This window comes from Hibiscus syriacus, unplaced genomic scaffold, assembly GCF_006381635.1.
Source record: "Hibiscus syriacus cultivar Baekdansim isolate YM2019G1 unplaced genomic scaffold, ASM638163v2 tig00110372_pilon, whole genome shotgun sequence".
NCBI classification, from domain to species: Eukaryota; Viridiplantae; Streptophyta; class Magnoliopsida; order Malvales; family Malvaceae; genus Hibiscus; species Hibiscus syriacus.
In genome coordinates, this window is record NW_024062709.1 from 1,173,040 (window position 1) to 1,194,300 (window position 21,261).

At 35.3% G+C, this 21,261-nt stretch overlaps 2 pseudogenes; both read right to left on the bottom strand.

Annotated features, from left to right (window-relative positions):
- Positions 1-10,012, bottom strand: part of LOC120121380 — a 38,125-nt pseudogene extending 28,113 nt beyond the window's left edge.
- Positions 10,013-18,608: 8,596 nt separating this feature from the next.
- Positions 18,609-21,138, bottom strand: LOC120121381 (annotated as a pseudogene).
- Between the last annotated feature and the right edge of the window lie 123 nt (positions 21,139-21,261).

A 21,261-nucleotide genomic window follows, 5' to 3' on the forward strand; every position in this document is an offset into this window, starting at 1 on the left:
GAAGGAAGAAGTATGCAAACTCTTTATTCCTACTAACACAAGAAATATAATGTGTTAGATAAAGCACAAGAACAATAAAAAGAAAAAACAAAAGAACTTAAAGCACTAAGAGTCAAAGAAAAAAAGGACCAAACCAGAAAACCTAGAAAACGCTGGATCAACTTGAGCAACGTTTTTGAGGGGGTTACCTGTATCCAAAAATTCTGAAAAAATTCTTGAATGTCTTTCGATACGTAAAGAAACCACCTGTAAAAGTTAAGAACCAAATACCTTCATTAGTATCCAGTAGACTTTGTTGAACGGTCAGTCCTCAAACAATATGTTTTTCTTGATCGCTTTGTTCGAAGTTATTCTTGATCTCCAAAAATTCTGATTTTTTTGTGTGAATGATCTTCAATATATGAAGTTGAAATATGGAAAATTTTCACCACGAAATTCATCCTTTAGAAGTTTCAAGAAATCCGACAAGATCCTAGACCAAATCTGCGGATAAAACTTGAAGAGCGTATTTGAAGGCTCTAATGAACTCCGATTTGGATAAATTTTGGACTGGAGATTTATATAAGGATGAATATGATATCTGGATAAAATCAGCCCTAAATACCTCCGTTTTCAATTTTTTTTAAATTTTGGCTTTTTTGTTTTTTTTTTAAAAAATAGCAAACTAACAAGAAGGATTTGAATCTAAATTAAAATTAAATAAAAAGAACCTGAAATGATGAATCTTTTCTGGACTAGCTCCGTTGGGATACCTTGACGGTTTTGAGTGCAAGAACAAGCAAGATTTACTTGCTTCTTTCCAAGAATCGGCCCAAATCTGATACCAATTGATAGGGAAGCGGTGGCGGGTTGATGAACGTTGCTCTTGTTGAAGAATCAAACCTAGAAAAGATCTAGACTCGATGAAGAATAATAAGGGATGAATCGGGAAGGTGGCGGCAATAGATAGGGTTTCTTTTTGGTGCTGGAAACAAGATAAAAATAAGATTAAAACAAGATAAAGAAAAGATAAATGAATTGCAAATAAAATAAGATAACCAAGAAATCAAAAGATCTCCCTTATGAAGGTGAACGATAAAGATGATTGATGACGTGGATGGATATGTGGAAAATCGATGGATAATGTCCTATCGAGCCCTCTTAGTCGCAATGAAAAGGTAAACACGATAATATGGCTCTAACCAACCCTCCCTAGTCGCGATGAAAAGGCAAATTGGAGTGTGAAGATTAATCTCCCTCACAAGAACTTGAAAGAACTCAAGGAGAAGAAGCTTCGAAGGCACAATGCAATCAGCACTTGCAAAAACGAACTCTCGTTGTATTATTAATCAAAGAAATCTTGAATTACAAAGTTTAATGAAGCCTCCTTTATATAGGGGCTGAGTTCTAAAGGTCCTAAATAACTAATGAATAAAATAATAATAACTAAACATATCTTAACTCTAATTCCTAATAAAATAATAACTAAAGATAATATTTTTAACCCAACCTTAATTCCTAATAAAATAATAAATCTAATCCTAAAAGATAATGCATCATCCTATATTAAGTATATTACAAATAATCAAAAAAAATATTGAAAATTCGTAATATTTACAAAATCCCGTATTAATCCCGTATAGGATTTTCTGCATGCACCGTCTTCAGTAAAATAGCCATATCTTGAGTTCTCGATATCGGATTGATGCGATTCAAGAACATTTGGAAAGATAAGAGACAGAAGGTTGTATCTCCAGAATACATCTTGACTAAATAAGATCAGTATCCCATTCAAAAAGTCGTCGTAAGTATGTTTCTGTTCTGATCTTCTTTTCCAATGCTTGGACGAGTGGATCATTTGGAAGAGTTATTACTTATTCCTTTGATGTGAGCCTTGTGATGCATGTATCATCCTTCCTTTATTCAAAAAGATTTGACCTCGAATCTAAAACATTAAAGGGAGAAACATTAGAATCGTTTAATGATTCATTCACATTATACTTACCGAATAGATATGCTTTGAATCTTCGAGACTTTGTTCTTCTAATAGGTTCGAGTAGAAACATTAGTTCAAAGAAGCATGTATTATGGACTCTGGTGCATGTATCATTCCCCCACTCCTCAAAAAGGATTCGTCCTCGAATCTGAAAATCCAAAACAAAGAGAATTAGATATGTTGAAAGGAAACTTGTGAAACATTTACCAGGATCAATGTGATGTCTCTTTATGCGTTTTAGTCGAGGTTTCTTCTTTGTAGGAACTGATTTCTTGTAGTCTTGAAATCCTCTTTTGCATACAAGTCTTGTAATCTGATGTTTTGGTTAAAATTCAACATGGCGCCGACCACTGTTGCCTTTCTGTATGATTGCTTCAGATAATTTCTCCATGGTTATATTCGTGTGTGGCGAGAATGAGTGTTTAAAAACCATGTAAACTGGATTGTTAAGGTAATCCCTTAAGTCTCCTAAGTATGGTTCATGAATTAAAAATTCTCGGGAAGAGATTTATGGACTGTAGAACCTGTTTAGTTGACAAGGAAACTCATATACAAGATAAAGCTCATTAAAAGAACTTTTAAAAGTATGGGTAGAAATATCAGAAATATCCGAGTTATTGTGATATACATCTTTGATATGTTCAATTCTCAGAATAGTAGTATGCGTTTTATAGGTAAGAGTATACTTTCGTGGTAGTGCATCGTCTACTGTGTTTTGCTTACCTCGGTCTCTGGACTCTAGTAAATGGTGACACTTTATTGATATGGCATAGTGATTAGGGCTTTCAGGTGGTAACCTGTCAGGAGGGTAACCTAGCACTATTCGACAACTCTTACTGATGGAAGATGGTGTGGGCCAGTCTCGTGTTGTTTTTATTTTCTCATCATTTACATGGATTCCCGGTGCACGAACTATGAAGCCTGTGGAGTTGTTCGAATCATGTTTCATCAGTAAGATGACATCACGACTAAGGCTTTCCTGGATGTAGCCTTTTCGTAACAAAACTAACTCTTTGGTTTCTTCGATATTGTATGTTTGAAGAGGTATGATGGAACCTTGAATTAGATTGGTTTGGTGTTGTTTTCCTCTTTTCGGTGGTAATTTGTTAGGTGGATCACCTAACTCTTCTCGAAAATCCTGTAACAAAGATGAAAACACACTAGGCAAATCCTTGTTAATGTTAGAAATCGAAACAATTGATTCCCTAAAGCGAACAAGGATGAAAGGTTGTTTGTAAAGAAGGTTCTCTCTCAATTCTTTGTGTTCACACATAGATTTTGAGCCACTCTTTTCTTCTCACATTTAGGTTCACTCACCTCCCATGGGTCATTATTCTTTTGGCTTTTATAACTAGTGACCTTTTTTGCTTTTGTCTCTTTCTCAACTTTTTCTTTTTTTGCTTTCCCTACCTCCTCACAAATTATCATTTGATCTTTAAGGACCGGAAGTGTGTCATTCTTTTCTGGTCATTCTTTCTCCTTGTCAGGTTTGTCATCTCTTGGCTTTTTTAAAGAAGATTGAGTAGAAGACGAGGAAGGATTTGAAGGATTACCTTGGTAAGAGGTTGAAGTACCTTGGTAATGTTCACTGAATCGAGATCTCCTTTGGATTTGTGCTTTGATTTTCATTGCTTTGTGTATCTTCAAGGTTTTTGTACCCTTGTAGATCAAGAAGATCAGTGATGTTTGAGTTTAAGCCGACAACGAATCTTGACACGGTGACTTTTTCTTTTTCGGTTATGTTAGCCCTATTGAGTAAGGACTGCATCTCCTTGTAGTAATCTTCAACTGAACTTCTACCTTGTCGAAGTCGGTGTAGTCGTTGTTTAACTTCTCGTGTATAATGTGTCGATAGGAATCGGTTCCTCATGGTTTGTTTGAGGTCGGTCCAAGAATTGATTATTGGAATTTGCAAGTTCTGGATCTTTTTCCTTGTTTGGATCCACCAAGTTCGAGCATATCCTTCGAATTGTGTGGTTATGAGGTGAACTTGTTTAGCTTAGGGGCAGTCATGGTATGCAAACATGAGATCAACTTTTCCTTCCCATTCGATGTACCTGTTTGGATCATTGTCTCCTTTGAAAGACGGGATCGTGAACTTTGGTTTTGCAAAGAGTTCGGGTACTTGAAAACGTGGTTGTTCTCGCCCGGGTACCAAAAGTTCAGCATTGTTAGGTCTTGGATTCTGGTTTGGTAGATCCAGTGGTGGTTTTTGTCGTTCTCTCACGATTTCATCAAATCTTTCAACTTGAGTCGTGAGTCGGGTAAGTGTGGCTAAGATAGCCGTAAGTGTCTTGTTGTTATTGTCGCCCATCCTAAAATCATAACACTCAAAAGAAAATTTTAAAGTAATATAAAAATAAAAGGAAGAAAATTCAACAAAGCAAGAAACCTCACAAGTCACTCCAAGAAAGTAACACAACGAGAGGCAAGTAAGTCGATCTTGTACTCTTTAAAACTCACTTTACCAAGTAGTCTTCCACAGTTCATATTGGAGTTTGATTACTTGCAAAGGCGATAAGAAAAAACTTAAAAGTTCTAAGAGGCCAAACAAGGGTTAGACTCCAAGAGAACGAGAATGCAAAGAAGGAAGAAGTATGCAAACTCTTTAGTCCTACTAACACAAGAAATATAATGTGTTAGATAATGCACAAGAACAATAAAAAGAAAAAACAAAAGAACTTAAAGCACTAAGAGTCAAAGAAAAAAAAGACCAAACCAGAAAACCTAGAAAACGCTGGATCAACTTGAGCAACGTTTTTAAGGGGGATACCGGTATCCAAAAATTATGAAAAAATTCTTGAATGTCTTTCGATACGTCAAGAAACCACCTGTAAAGGTTCAGAACCAAATACCTTCATTAGTATCCAGTAGACTTTGTTGAACAAGTCAGTCCTCAAACAATCTGTTTTTCTTGATCGCTTTGTTCGAAGTTGTTCTTGATCTCCAAAAATTCTGATTTTTTGTGTGAATGATCTTAAATATATGAAGTTAAAATATGTAAATTTTCACCACGAAATTTCTCCTTTATAAGTTTCAAGAAATCCTACAAGATCCTAGACCAAATCTGCGGATGAAACTTGAAGAGCGTATTTGAAGGCTCTAATGAACTCCGATTTGAGTAAATTTCGGACTGGAGATTTATATTAGGATGAATATGATATCTGTATAAAATTAGCCCTAAATACCTTCGTTTTCAATACTTTCAATATTTTGGCTTTTTTTTTTAAAAAAAAGTAGCAAACTAACAAGAAGGATTTGAATCTAAATTAAAATTAAATAAAAAGAACCTGAAACGATGAATCTTTTCTGGACTAGCTCCGTTGGGATACCTTGACGGTTTTGTGTGCAAGAACAAGCAAGATTTCTTGCTTCTTTCTAAGAATCTGCCCAAATCTGATACCAATTGATAGGGAAGCGGTGGCGGGTTGATGAACGTTGCTCTTGTTGAAGAATCAAACCTAGAAAAGATCTAGACTCGATGAAGAACAATAAGGGATGAATCGGGAAGGTGGCGGCAATAGATAGGGTTTCTTTTTGGTGCTGGAAACAAGATAAAATAAGATTAAAAAAAGATAAAGAAAAGATAAATGAATTGCAAATAAAATAAGATAACCAAGAAATCAAAAGATCTCCCTTATTAAGGTGAACGATAAAGATGATTGATGACGTGGATGGATATGTGGAAAATCAATGGATAATCTCCTATTGAGCCCTCCTAGTCGCAATGAAAAGGCAAACACGATAATATGGCTCTAACCAACCCTCCTAGTCGCGATGAAAAGGCAAATTGGAGTGTGAAGATTAATCTCCCTCACAAGAACTTGAAAGAACTCAATGAGAAGAAGCTTCGAAGGCACAAGGCAATCAGCACTTGCAAAAACGAACTCTCGTTGTATTATTAATCAAAGAAATCTTGAATTACAAAGTTTAATGAAGCCTCCTTTATATATGGGCTAAGTTCTAAAGGTCCTAAATAACAAATGAATAAAATAATAATAAACTAAACATATCTTAACTCTAATTCCTAATAAAATAATAATAACTAAAGATAATATTTTTAACCCAACCTTAATTCCTAATAAAATAATAAATCTAATCCTAAAAGATAATGCATCATCCTATTTTAAGTTATATTACAAATAATCAATAAAAATATTGAAAATTCGTAATATTTACAAAATCCCGTATTAATCCCGTATAGGATTTTCTGCATGCACCGTCTTTAGTAAAATAGCCATATCTTGAGTTCTCGATATCGGATTGATGCGATTCAAGAACCGTTGGAAAGATAAGATACATAAGGTTGTATCTTCAGAATACATATTAACTAAATAAGATCAGGATCCTATTCAAAAAGTCGTCGTAAGTCTGTTTCTGTTCTGATCTTCTTTTCCAATGCTTGGACGAGTGGATCATTTGGAAGAGTTATTACTTCTTCCTTTGATGTGAGCCTTGTGATGCATGTATCATCCTCCATTTCTTCAAAAAGATTTGACCTCGAATCTAAAACATTAAAGGGAGCAACATTAGAATCGTTTAATGATTCATTCACATTATACTTACCGAATAGATATGCTTTGAATCTTTGAGACTTTGTTCTTCTAATAGGTTCGAGTAGAAACATTAGTTCAAAGAAGCATGTATTATGGACTCTGGTGCATGCATCAAACTAGGAAGTTGTTTGTTCAGACCTTGAAGGCCCCTTACTTTGGGCACCTAGTGGCAATCATATCGGGAAGTTTCTCAGATCTAGTTATGGCCGGTGAGATGATCAAATTGGCCATAAAACAAGGAAAAATTAAGGGAGGGGACTCCAGTAAAAAGCCTCCCATGAAGAATAAAGATAGAGGGATCAACAATGTCAACACCTACAACTCCAACAAAGGTGTTACGATCTCAAGTTCAAAAACCACTACAACTATACCATGGAGCCAATTAAGCCCCCTTACCCGAGATGGTATGACGAGAACACTCACTGCGAATACCATGGCGTTGTACAGGGGCATTCGATTGAAAATTATCTCACATTCAAGTGGTTTGTACAACGAATGTGAAACAAGAATTGGATCCATTTCAACTCTGGAACACCAAACATCGCACAAAATCCCTTACCTAATCATCAGGAAACTGGGATTAACGCAGTCACTAATGAGAAGGGCAAGAGAGTCAAATTAAGTATTTTAGAGGTAAAATCCATTTTGGCTTGAATATGGAGCCAAATGGTAAAAGCAGTGCTTCTTGCACCCCAGTCAGAGGCAACCAGGAATGGAAACAGTAACCATTGATGTTACCACGATCAGGATAGGCATAAGGTGCAGGATTTCCCAGAGTTCAAAGCATTACTCCAACTCATGATGGACAGGAAGAAGCTGAAATTTTATGTAGAGATACAAGATTCTCCGAAAGTAGACGTTTGCGCTACTGGAGAGTTATAAGAAAAAAGATTCGGTAGCGGTAGTCCTTTGATAATTACCCCTAAAGAAAAGACGATAACAATGACACAAGTAAAGGTGGTGATCATAGCAACCCGACCTTTTCAATACAAGGATAATCGACAAGTGTCGTGGAAGTACAAATGTCAGGTGAGTACTTTGAAAGAATATGGTAGCAAAGTTGGGCAAAGACCACTTGAACCTTTCAAGAATGATGTGTTATCTATCAACGAACCATAAAGGAGAAGAAAGCTAAAGAGTTCCTCAAGTTCTTAAAGTACAGCAAGTATAACGTTGTAGAACAGCTCCACAACTTACTGATGCAGACTTCAATGTTGGCACTATTATTAAAATCAGAGGCACACAGAGAAGTACTGTTGAAAACCCTAAATCAGACATTCATGCCACATAACATACCTGTCAGTAAGATGGATCGATTGGTAAATAATATTCAAGCTGATAATCTCATCTCATTCTCAGATGATGAGATTTCATTCGGAGAGAGAGGCTGAACAAAGGCATTACACATTACTACCTACTGTAAGGGGCACGCTTTACCAATTGTTTTAATCGATAACGGTTTAGCCTTGAACATAATGCCTTTAGTTACATTGAAAAGGTTACCAATTGATACCTCGTATATGAGAACCTGCTAGAACGTGGTCTGAGCATTTGATGGGACCAAAGAGAGGTAATTGGCAAGATCGAGGTGTCATTGACCATTGGACATGCCACCTATAATATTGAGTTTTTAGTTATGTATATCATGCATTCTTACAACTATCTTTTGGGAAGAACGTGGATTCTTACATATTTCTCTTTTCCTTTAGGTTCCTAGATAATGATAATGCAGACACTGATGATCCTGAACTGGAGGTGGATTTTTAACGGTCATTTGTCTTGGGGAATTTAATGAATGCGACAATGAAGAAGAGTACAACTTACCTACCGACTTGTTGAGAATGGTAGAAAGAGAAGAAAAACAAATAATGCCTCATGAGGAGAAGATCTAGATCTTGAATCTGGACACTGAGGAGGATAGAAAGGAGGTTAAAATCGGCAAAACTTTTTAGGCTAAAGCAAGATAAAACTTGATAGTCTTATTTTAGGAATACAAAGATGTGTTCGCATGGTTGTATCAAGACATGACAGGGTTAGACAAAGACATGGTAGTTCACAAACTGCCTATCAAACCAGAATGCAAACCCGTGCAACAAAAAATGAGAAGGATGCGACCTGAGATGCTCCTTAAAATCAAAGAAGAAGTCAATAAGCAATTCGATGCTGGTTTCCTCTAAGTGGCCAAGTATCCGGAGTGGGTTGCCAATATTTTGCCAGTTCCGAAGAAAAATAAGAAGGTTCACATGTGCGTTGATTACCGGGACCTTAACAAGGCAAGTCCCAAAGATAACTTTCCTCTGTCACACATAGACACTCTGGTGGACAATACAGCCGGGAACGCTTTCTTTTCATTCATGGATAGATTCTCGGGTATAATCAGATCAAGATGCATCCCGAAGACATGGAAAAGGCCACGTTCGTCACGATGTGGGGAACTTTCTACTACAAAGTGATGCCCTTCGGTTTGAAGAATACTAGGACAACATATTAAAGAGCTATGGTGACCCTGTTCCACGATATGATACATAAAAATAGAGGTTTATGTCGATGACATGATTATCAAGGTATAGACTGAGAATGAACATGTCAAGAATTTGATAAAGCTCTTTCAGAGATTGAGAAAGTTCCAGCTTGGACTGAACCCTAATAAGTGCACCTTCATGGTAACATCCGGGAAGTTATTAGGCTTTGTGGTCAGTAGGAAAGGCATAGAGGTTGATCCTGATAAAGTTAAGGCTATTCAGAATCTACCTCCCCCGCGAACACAAAAAGAGGTCCGAGGTTTTCTTGGCAGATTGAACTAAATAGCACGGTTCATATCTCAGTTAACCGAAAAATGTGACCCAATCTTCTGCCTTCTCCAAAACAACAACCCCAGAGCATGGGATGAAAACTGCCAGATTGCATTCGAGAAAGTAAAAGAGTACTTATCTCACACTCTTATCTTGATGTCTCCCATCCCAAGCAAACTTCTATTCTTATATCTATCCATATTCGAGAATTTGATGGGTTATGTCCTGGGTCAATATGATGAATCCGGAAGGAATAAAGGGTCATCTACTATTTGAGCAAAAAGTTCACCGATTACGAGGTCAGATATCCTCCTATCAAAAAGGTTTGTTGTGCTCTAGTCTGGGCTACAAAAGACTCCGACAATACATGATGTATCATACCACTTGGTTGATTTCCAAGTTAGATCCTTTAAAGTACATGATGGGTGTACCTGTTCTCTCTGAAAGGTTAGCCCGATGGCATATGATGTTGTCTGAATTTGACATCAAGTATATGAGCCAGAAAGTCATAAAGGGAAGTGTCATATCGGAGTTCTTGGCAAGAAGAACTGATGAGAATTACGAGCCATTGAACTTTGATTTCCCAGATGAAACTTGAAGGTTATATCCTTAGAAGAAGCAGGTACTTCAACAGACAATTCCTGGATAATGCATTTCGATGGTGCATCCAATGCATTAGGACATGACATCGGGGATATACTCATCTCCCTATAAGGGAATCACTACACATTTACTAGCATACTGAACTTTGATTACACCAATAAAATGGCAGAGTATGAAGCCTGTGTCTTGGGAATTCGAGCTGCACTGGCAAAATATAAAGACCTTGCGGGTATACGGAGATTCAACCTTAGTAATCTATTAGCTCCATGGAGAATAAAAAACCAAGGATGTAATGCTGGTAGAGTACCGGAAACTAATATTGGATCTGTTCGAAGAGTTCGATAAAGTCACCTTCCACTATGTGCCAAGAGAAGAAAATAAATGATAGATGCTTTAGCTACCTTGGCAGCTGCATTCAAGGTAGCGGGGAGTCTGAGATGATGCCAATTGACATGCAGTCTTATGAGTACCCAGCTCATTGCTACCAAATCAAAGAAGTGAAAGACATTAAGCCTTGGTACTACGACATTCTGCAATATATCAATCATCGAAGTTATCCAAAGGAAGCCACTGAAACTGATAAAAGAACCATTAGAAGGATTGCAACTGGATATGTCCTTGACAGGGAGGTCTTGTACAAGAAAAATCATGATCAAGTCCTGTTAAGGTGTGTCGATGCAGAAGAGGCAAAATGATAGTGGAAGAAGTACACGACGGAGTTTGTGGAATACATGCGAATGAACATATGATGTCGAGGCAGATATTTTTGGTCCACACTGGAAAATGATTGCATCAACTATGCTAGAAGATGATATAAATGTCAAATTTAAGAAGATAAAATAAATGTTTCATCTCATCCACTTCATGTGATGACATCAGCATGACCTTTCTCTATGTGGGGCATGGATGTTATCGGGCAAATCCATCCGAAGGCTTCGAATGGTGATCATTTCATTCTCATGGCAATTGATTATTTCAAGAAATGAGTAGAGGTTGCATCATATGCCAGTGTCAATCAGTCCACTATTTGTAAGTTTTTGAAGAAATAGATCATATGTCGGTATGGTTTATGAAATGATCATTACTGACAATGCTACAAACTTGAACAATAAAATGATGAATACTGCTTGTGAATAATTCAACATAAAGCATCATAATTATACTTCTTACAGACCAAAGATGAACGGAGTAGTAGAAGCAGTAAACAAAACATCAAAAAGATAATGGAGAAAACAACTGAAACTTACAAGGATTGGCACGAGAAATTGCTTTTCGCTTTGTTCACTTACCGAACCTCGGTACGAACCTCGACTGGGGTAACTCCATTTTCACTAGCTTATGGAATGAAAGCAGTGCTGCCCATTGAAGTCAAACTGGATGATGCAGAATGGGTGCAATCCTGCTATGATCAGCTGAACCTGATAGATGAAAAGAGACTGAAAGCCATTCATCATGGTCAAATCTATCAGAAATGAATTATTCGAGCACATGACAAGAAGGTGTGCCCGAGAATATTCTGGGAAGGAGATCTGGTGCTAAAAAGAGTTTGGCCAAACCAGAAAGATTTTAGAAGAAAATGGACGCCAAATTCGGAAGGACCTTATGTCGTGAAAAAGGTCTTTTCCGGAGGAGCCATTGTCTATGTTGAAATGGATGGACCGAAATTGCCACATCCCGTTAATTCGGATGCAATCAAGAAATACTTCGCTTAGGATGAACACCTGAGAGGGCGTCCTAAGTCGGAGAAGAAAAAGAAAAAAAAGAAAAGAACAAAAAAAGAGAAAAATTTTTGGGGTGAAAACCTGAAAGGGCACCCTGAATTGAAAAAAGAGAAAAATAACAAAAGAGAAAAGAAAAAAGAAAAAGAAAAATAAGGTGGGTTCAAGATGAAAACCTGCAAAGGGCGTCTTGCAACCAATTATGGGTCCAAGTTGAAAACCCAAAAGGGTGATTTGGATATTATTTCAAGTAGTGGAAACATCCCGACATCTAAATCTTCTACAGACTTCATGAGTCGGAGAAATGTTGCACTCTCCTGAACGTTGTCGCATTTTCGAAGATCCCTTGGCAAAAGTTGCGTTCAAGGTCACCTAACAGCTTATCAGTTCAACAATGCCCACATTATTGAGATCTAAGACATTCATTCATTCTTCATTTATGTATTTATTTTCCATAAAGTTTTTCATGTATCGTTTGTTCTTTTTCCCTTATGAATAAATACAATCTTTTCTCTAAATCAATTTCTTTTGAGCATCTTGGAATGAACTTAAACGTAATGATTTATTTACTTCTACAAAAGATAATCGCATATTACTGTACAAAGATTCTTTGAAAAATACAGGTACTCGAAAAGTCGATTAAGGCTTATGCACATACTTGAGATGATCGAAAAGTATTTCCCAAATCAAGGATCAAAGAATATCATATTCAAATGTTTGAAGAATTCAAGATCAGGAATCAGAACCTCAAGATTCCAGAATCAAGAGTTAACAAGATAGGCAACCGGAGATCGAGATTTCTCTCCAGAGCCCCAAAATAACATATTTTGCATGTGCATTTTAGGCACACCTAAGAGCATTGCATCCATATAATCACGTATATGCATAACACTCATGTTCTAGCTAGAGTCAATTTCAACTATGCAGCGAAGGATATTAAATTCAAAGCGACACGACTTACTCGAGATTGGATTTCAACTTCACAACGAAGGATATCTAACTCAATACCAAATTGTTGAAACAAAGATTGGATTTCAACTTCAGGACGAAGGATATTCAACAACCAATTTGGTGAAGCAAAAAGATTGGATTTCAACTTCACGACGAAGGATATCCAATTTGAGGCTAAAGTTCACAACGAAGGTGTAACACCCCCAGTCCGTATCCAACCCGAATATGAACCCGAAGTGTCACACTGACTTTCCAAAGCACATACATTTATAAAAACCATGGTAAATGTAAACTTTTATAACACAAAAGTCATATATACATAATTGATTTCGACACATTAAAAAATTGATCAGAGCATGCATACTTTAAGACTCTATTTACATGCCAACATATCTATTACATAACCAAAACATACTGTGCAAAGTACTTCTGATCTGATCGTCACACAAAGATATACTGCTCTACTGCTCCTAAGGCTGGTCTTCTTATTCTTCGATACCTACGTGTAAATCACTTACACGCTAAATCATAGACTTAGTGAGGCATAAACATATAATAAAGAATTTCAATAATCATAAACATATAATCTAGTATCTAATAACAATTATACATATTACATTATACATTCACATGGTCATACAGGAATCAATATAAACAACGATAACATATTAACATGTAAACATGTACACGCTATTTACATCTTTTATAAGCCCATGCACACAATTGAGAACTCAAGGTATACGAGTACTATGAGGTTGTACACATATGTTGTCACCAAACTCATATAAAATCCACTAAGTGGCATATGAAATATGTGTCCGAAGAACCTATCCATATGTTCCGAAGAACATAGGTAACACTGTCCATATGTCCCGAAGGGCATAGGTAAACTGTCCATATATCTCGAAAGACATAGGTAACCCTCGACTCTTGGCATGCTAACTATACCTATAGCTCTCTAATCACATGTTCCTCCTCTTCTATCACATACCACATGTATGTGTAAACACCAATCTCATATCATATAACATGTAATCACATATATCATGTCTAATAATTTATATTATTCCATCTATGTTCATGTAACCACTTATGCCATAACTTGTTCACATATGTTTACATATACATCACGTTAATTAAATATCATTTCCATGTATTCATTATTTTGAGTTCACTTATCTTATATTACATGTTCCTATAATCACTTATGTCAATACCACCTAACTTATATTATAATTTCATATATTCATTATCACTCATATAAAATATAATTTTTACGAATCTATCCATGTATTCATGCATACGTACTAGTCATCTCAAAACATACACTAATATTCCTATATTTATGCAATCAAGTATTGGAATTAGACTCATCGCGAGTCTTGTTTCCATATACATCATTTACAACTAGTATGCACCACCTTGGCCTCACTAAGTTCCAATCCCCTTTTATGATTTCCTTTCTTTTGATCGAATCTTAACTTGATAGTCGTCCCGGAACTTGTTCGTGCTCGATATCTACATAATCATACATAGATACATATCAATATCCAATTGATATACTCTAATCTATCATTTCTTAGACCAAAAGAAATGTTTATTCTATTTCCCCTTGAAGTGCATCGGTACACACTATAGTGCGTCGATGCATTCCTAAACGCGTGTATTGATGCACTACCTATGCATCGGTACACAAATTACATTCGATGTTTGTATTTTAAAGGGGTACATCGATGCACTAATTGCATTCGATGCTCATTTATTTGAGAGTGCATCGGTACACATTTAAGATGTACCGATGCACACAACCCAAAAATTCCATTTTAAGCACGAAATTCACTCTCTTTTCAGCTTAAATCTTCATCTTTCACCTCCTTTAATATTCCTAACTTTCATACACATACTTGCACTCATTTCTACTCAATAAACACTTCTTTAACCTCAATATCCTCTCCTCCTTATGAAATTCAAGAATCATACCCAAATTTTAAACATGTTAGAAATCCAATTCTAACACTTCATACATGTTAATTAGATTGATGACAAGTCAAATTCACTTTTAAACCTCATTAAAGAACCCTCTTTCAAGATTTCACTTATTCCTCTCTTTTCTTTAATTCCCTCTATTATCTTCATCTTATTGTTTCAAGACAATTTAAGCTCTTCTTAAGCTTAATTATCACCTAATAATCAAAACTCAACCTTAAATTTAACAATAAATCAATTAACCAGAAACTCACCTTTGGCTCTTGGCTTCCACACGTGAAGAAGAAAAGAGGAGAAGAGAACTCTGGAAACTCACTTAGTTTCCCCTCTTTCCCCCACGTGGTTAATATATATATAACCATATTTAATTATTTTCCTTATAAATGATTGTTTTGTCCTTTAATTCTTCACTCTTTATATTTTAATCCTACACAATATTTTCATATAAGTCCTTAAACTCTTTAATTATTCTACTTTAGTCATTAAATTCTAAAATTTAATAATTTGGTCACTAACCCGATATTGAGGATGTTACAGAAGGGTTCATCCATGATTTAACTTCACGACGAAAGATATCATGCCCACCACAACATTCATATTTAGATTGGATTTCAACTTCACGACGAAGGATATCCAATTCAAGGCTCAACTTCACAATGAAAGGGCCATCCACGATTTCAACTTCACGACGAAGGATATCGTGACAACTCTAGATTGGATTTCAACTTCACGACGAAGGATATCCAATTCAAAGCTCAACTTCACAATGAATGAGCTTTCCAGTTTTATTCAGAGTCAATTTCAACTTCACAACGAATGATATTGGCCTCAAAACAATGGTACTCTCACAAGGTTGGATTTCAACTTCATAACGAAGCATTTTCAATTTAAAGCTCAACTTCACAGCAAATGAGCCATCTAAGATTTCAACTTCACGACGAAGGATATCGTACCCCAAAAGATTGACCCAACTTCACGACGAAGGAGTCATCTGCAACACATCAACACCAAAGTTTTCAGGTCAGGTTTTAGCTTCATAACGAAGTATCTTGAGCTAGAAGACAATTCAAGGGCTACTTGCCAAAGCTTTGAGTTTGATTTCAACTTCACGATGAAGGATATCGTGCTCAAAATTTTCCAGTTCAACTCAACCTCACGGCGAGGGAGTCATTTCGTGATTCATTTAAAATTGATAAACTAATCCTAATATCGAATTTCAAATCTACGACAGAGGACGTTTGATATGGACGGAATTTGTGTCTTTTAATCTTTGCTCTATTTTTCTTACATGATAATGAGCAAAGAGGGTCAGTTAAAGACACCAAATTTTATCTATTTTTATATTATATTATATAATATAATTATATATTCATTATTTATTTTATTGCATCTTCAGGGCCCATTACACGCAAATAAAAAAAGCACAAGTGCAGGCACTACATATCAACAGCTTGTTTTGCAAATAACAAGTGACCCAGCAGTGGTCCAACACGCGACCCAGATATAGACTCGCAAACCGGCCCACTGAAGCACCCTACTCGAACTGGTGCTAAGGTTTCTAGAACCCTTGTTTTCCATTTACGCTGCTCCACCCCAACCGTCAGATCAAGGGATGATCCAAGGGCCTAGATTAACCCTAGTTGCAATAGCCTCATCTCATCCAGCGCCTCTTCTCCAACAGCCTGAGTCCACCGTCGATTTTCTCGGCCATTACCAAGCCACATAAGGAAACAAAGAATAGCAACCAACAAGCATTAGGACTCTATTTCGAATAGGATACTAAAAATAGGTATCTTTTTTACTTATAAATACCCATGTAAATCAAACACAAAACACACAGAATATACACGAAAAAGGCAAAGGAAATACGAGCAAATCAAAGTGTTTGTACGGTTCAAAGAGAAATAAAAGAGGCATTTTTACGTATATTGCTTCGGTTCTCCCTTGCATGTGGCTTGTCCCTCTCTTTTTTCGTTTTTGCATCAAAAGGACGATGAAAAGGGGCGTTTTCGAGATCTTCTTTCGTAGATCTAGCCTCCGAGGCCTATTTTTTCAAAAAAAAAAAATGTTTTGATTTCGTAAAAAATGAGAAGAAAAGGTTTTCGAAAGTAAAAAAAAATTAATTTTGCTGCAGGCAGCCAGCGAGGTGGCGATAGTGGCTGATTTTATGGGTTCATCGAGACCCACGACTGTGTTCATCCTTTGGATAAACAAACGAGATGATGAAGCAAAGGATGGGGAGGGGTTTTCTGTTTAAATGAAGAGAATGAAGAAATTTAAAAAAATGACTTAAATAGTTGACCCGTCGACCCGAGTAAGATCTGCGTGTGGACCCGACCCGATCCACTGGGTCTGCATGTTTTCAACAATTAGTGGGATAATTCCCATTTGGTCCCTCATGGTTTAAATGCTTTAATTTGGCCCCCTAAATCTAATTTTAACCCTGAATTTATTATAAATTTGACTCCCGATTTTGTTTTCTTTCAATTTAATCCCTTCATAGTTTGATTTTTTTTAATTTTCTTATTTTTATCTATTTAAATATTATATTATATTTTTTAATTTATTTCATTTTTCATTAGTATTTATATATATATTTAATTATTATTTATTTTCTTTATTATTTTTTTCATTTATTTATTATTATTACTTTTTAGTATTTTATTCTATTATATATATATATATATATCTATTTTTTATATCATTATTTTATATATATATATATATATATATATTATTTTTATTATTTATTTTCTTTATATTTGTTCTATTTATTTATCTATTTTTATTTACTATGTATATTATTTTCACTATTATTTTCCTATATTTTATTTTTTTTCCTTGTCTTTATTTTTTTATTTTTTTTCATTTTATTTTTTTCATTTTGTTTATTTATTTATTTATTTTCCTTATTTTTTATTTTTGTTTCTTTATTATCATTTTTTTTATTTTATTTACTTGTTATCTTTATTTTATTATTAATATTTTCTTTATTTTTCTTTACTCATTTTATTTTATCTTCTTTATTTCATTTTTTTTTATTTTGTTGGGTTTATTACCTTTTTTTATCTAACACATTTCTTGACCTTTTAAGGATGTTTTCAAATCAATCTAAAGTAAGTAATCTGGATCGTTATATTACCTTTTATTTTAAATTACAATTTTCATAATTAAAGACAACTGGAAATTACGTAGTTTCGAAAGGGAAGTTCAAGGGTGCTAACCCTTCCTTGACTGTAACCGACTCCCAAATCCAACACATCTTTGGTAAGACGCAGATGAGGTAAGAAATAATGTATCCGATCAACCCATTTGCTTTAAAATAAATGATCGGTGGCAACTCCAATTCATTTAATCTAAGTCGAAGCCCAATTACGGCCCCACCCGAAAGACGGTTCCAACACTAACTCATTTATAAGCTTGTTTATTAGATTTTCATTTTCTTTTTATGCTTTTATATTTTAAATATTGATTAAGATAAACTAAATTGAACATTGGATAAATTTTGGAGCTTAAAATTATAAAACCTAAGGAGTTTAAGGACTAGTGGTATAATTTCATCATTTTTCTTTGGGTTGCAAGTAAAAAATAATAATGGTTGCTTAATGTTAAATGGGACTGGTCTAACATGAAACAAATATGTTCTCTAGTGTTAAACAAATCAGAGATAAATACATTTAAAGTTAAATAAATACATTATTATAAATTTAAATGAACACCTATAGAATATGAATAGTTTAAAAAAATAGACAAATAAAAAAATATAACTTTATTAGTTCAAATTAGTTTAGTTTACACCCTTAGATATATATATTTAAATATATAAAATTAATTTAATTTTAAGATTCACATATATTTTTTAAAAATAGTACGTATTAAAATATTCATCGTATATTAAACCAGAAATGAATATTTTTAATAAACACAGAATTGTAAAAATACACTTTTAAACTTTACTAAATAATTGATGGAAATATTCCTTGCAATTTTAAATCTTTCTCAACAAGTAAACCAATGGTCATTCCTTCTATTTTCCTGCACCATCGAGGAGGAGTAGACCTGGTCCTGGCGAGGGATCGGACGGTTGCTCGCTGGTTTCGTGTTTAGCAGCTCTGGGAGAAGTAGACGCGTTGTCGTGTGCTTGTCCCTCTGGTTTCTGAGCTCCTTCCTCAGCCAAAACCTTTTCTCTCGTCTTCTGCCCCACATCTTCGGCTGCTTTAGTAACCCTTTTGTATGCAGCAGTAAACCACGTGGCTCCTGCAAAAACGTAACGGTTCTTCATGGCGGAAGATTTGGCGCTGCTGACCGACTGCTCGGCGGCTTCCAATGCGGACTTCGACTTCACAGAAACCTGATACTTCTGGTCCACCTCCCTCATCTTTTCATTTACCGCGATTTTGCCAGCACTAAGTTTCTCAGAGAAACCAACCTTCTGATCCAGAGAAGCAATCTTGGCGGAGGCGGTCGAAGTGACTCGATGCTTCTCATCGAAGGCCTTTGCTTTGTTCAATGTGTCTTTTCCAACAATGAATCCCTTGGCTAGCATGGTGCTAACAACATCCTCTGCCTTCTTTAAACGTTCTTCTCCCTGCCCGGTATTGTTCCCCGTTGCCTAAAGTCATCAAACAAATCATGAATTAGTAATTGAAACCAAAGAGGATTTAAGTAATGTCCTACCGGTGTTGTACAAGCATTATCAGGCAGCTTGTAATCCGGAGCCAGCTCTACCATAACAGACTGATCGACAATCGTTGCCCCCTGAAGAAAACCGCGTATTCCGAATTAATAAGAATGGAATGAAAATACTTTAAACCTATGTACTCCGACTCTTCATTCTCCTTAAAGTACTCGTCCTTTATGTATGTCCTACGCATTCAAACATGTGTATGGACTATGATTGTATCATCCCAAAGTAAATGCAATACAGTGTGTGGCCGACATAAGAAATGAGACATGTTCATACTGAAAGAAGAGCTGCAGTCTCTGCTCCCTGTGAATCCTTAAAAGTAATATATGCAACTTGTGATCCCTCATTATCACTGAAAGAAGATAAAGGAAAGCCATAAGAAACCTAGAGAAGAAACTGTTCAAATGATTTTGGAACATCACTATACCAGAACAATTACATGAATCACAAGGCATGGGAAGTGATTCCAACTTTTTTTCTTTGTATCCAGTACAGTGGAGAAGAGCATGTCAATAAAAAAGAGTCGATGAAATTTAAACGTCTAGATAGTGACTAGCCTATGCATTTCAACATATTCGATTTCACCGGAGAAGATAAAGAACTCGTTAATGTCTTGCTCGGATGCTCTCAAGGAGATGTTGTTCACTTTCACCGATCGGATCTGTTAAAAGAAATATGTAAACCATATTATTCGGATTCAAGTGTCAATGCTGGATACAGATGCCTGTCAATGTTCATTTTTGTAAAATATATTGTGTGTATACTTGGAGGATTGTATTCTTAAATCCATGTCCAACTATGAAAAGTTAAGACAAAATAACATTTTATCCCCCATTGTTACAACCATTCTCGCCGAGAAAACATGGCTAAATCAAAAGCAAATTTCCCAAGCACAAGCTGGAATGCAAACATACACAATTATTAAATTCAAATTATGGAAGCCTTTGCACGAGTTAAATCCTGTAAATCTTTTTACAGGAAGCATTAATTTAAGCAATTTTCTTTTATCCACGCAATCAATTTCCAATTAGCATATGATCATACACCCACGACGAAACGGAATCAAACAGATCCCTATATAGTTTTACACAAATCCAATATAGATATATAATCTATATCTTTTTATCACGCTCAATAGTATAAAAAATGTACAACTTCATATACATAATTGCTAAGAAATAGATAGATAAATGGCAGTACTATATAATGAAATGAGAAGAAAATAGTCATCAATTTTCTTGGCAACCAAACAAGATATAAAAAAAAACCATAAACATTACACTAACCTCCATGAATTCCGTTTATGGTAAAAAGATCGAACCTTTCTTCGCAGGAAAAATATATTCTCTTTTTTCTTTGCTTCTTTTTTTTTTTCCAGCAAAATTTAAAGGAAACGAAGGTGTATTTTGTTTGTTACCCGAGAGAGACAGTTAGGACGTTAACGATGTTACGGGGTGGACAATAATGTTATTTATTTTTATACTAGTTAAATGAAACTGTGTCGTTTTGAAGCAACAGTCGAGGATATTTTGATAGTTTCCATGCAATATAAGAAGCATAGTTGATTTAAACACGGCCATACATTAGTGATATGAAGAAGTTATTTCTGTTTTTATTTATCAATATCTTATGCTTTTAATTACTGTCCTTAAAATTTGCTTACAAAAACCGAGCTGAGGCTAAACCAACCTAATCGCTTATTTTACTGTTAAAAGATGATTAAAATATCGAAAATATTTTATGTTTATAATTACATAAATAAATTTATTTAATGAAAAATCGCTTGGCATCTCCGTCAATTGAATGTCTTCAATTTTTAATTTGGTAGACCCACCCCATCTTCTAGGTAGCATTTGTAGATTGATCCCATCTTTTACTTTTTCTCTTTTCCTTCTGACTACAAATTAGATATTACAATTACATATTCATTTATGGAGTATCTCACAAACTATTTTGTACAGCATAAAAAGAATACTATTTGTGTTCTTAGTAC